Below are 354 nucleotides of genomic sequence, written 5' to 3'. Positions count from 1 at the left end.
TTTATCTTGTTATATGCAAATATAATGACAATAAAGTCCATTCTATTGTATTCTATTCTAAAAAGCTGCTGTAAAATCAGGCATTTTAGGTCGCAACTATCAAAAATAATAAAAAATACTGAGAAAAACTGGAGATACTGAATTTTCCGGGTGGAAATCATACACTTTTCTAAACACTGCTTTTATAACATGACATTGTGTTGTTACTTTAACATATACTAAGAAATACTTGAATATATGTGTGTTATGCAGCTGATATTGTTAAAATTATCACTGAACTTTAAGCTTTAAAGTCAATTCCTCCCCTTTTCCCTCTTAAAGGTCACCAGCAAAGCTACTTTGGGAAAACACAGA

This window comes from Nerophis ophidion, linkage group LG15 (assembly GCF_033978795.1).
Source record: "Nerophis ophidion isolate RoL-2023_Sa linkage group LG15, RoL_Noph_v1.0, whole genome shotgun sequence".
Taxonomy (NCBI): domain Eukaryota; kingdom Metazoa; phylum Chordata; class Actinopteri; order Syngnathiformes; family Syngnathidae; genus Nerophis; species Nerophis ophidion.
This window is presented reverse-complemented; position numbering follows the sequence as displayed.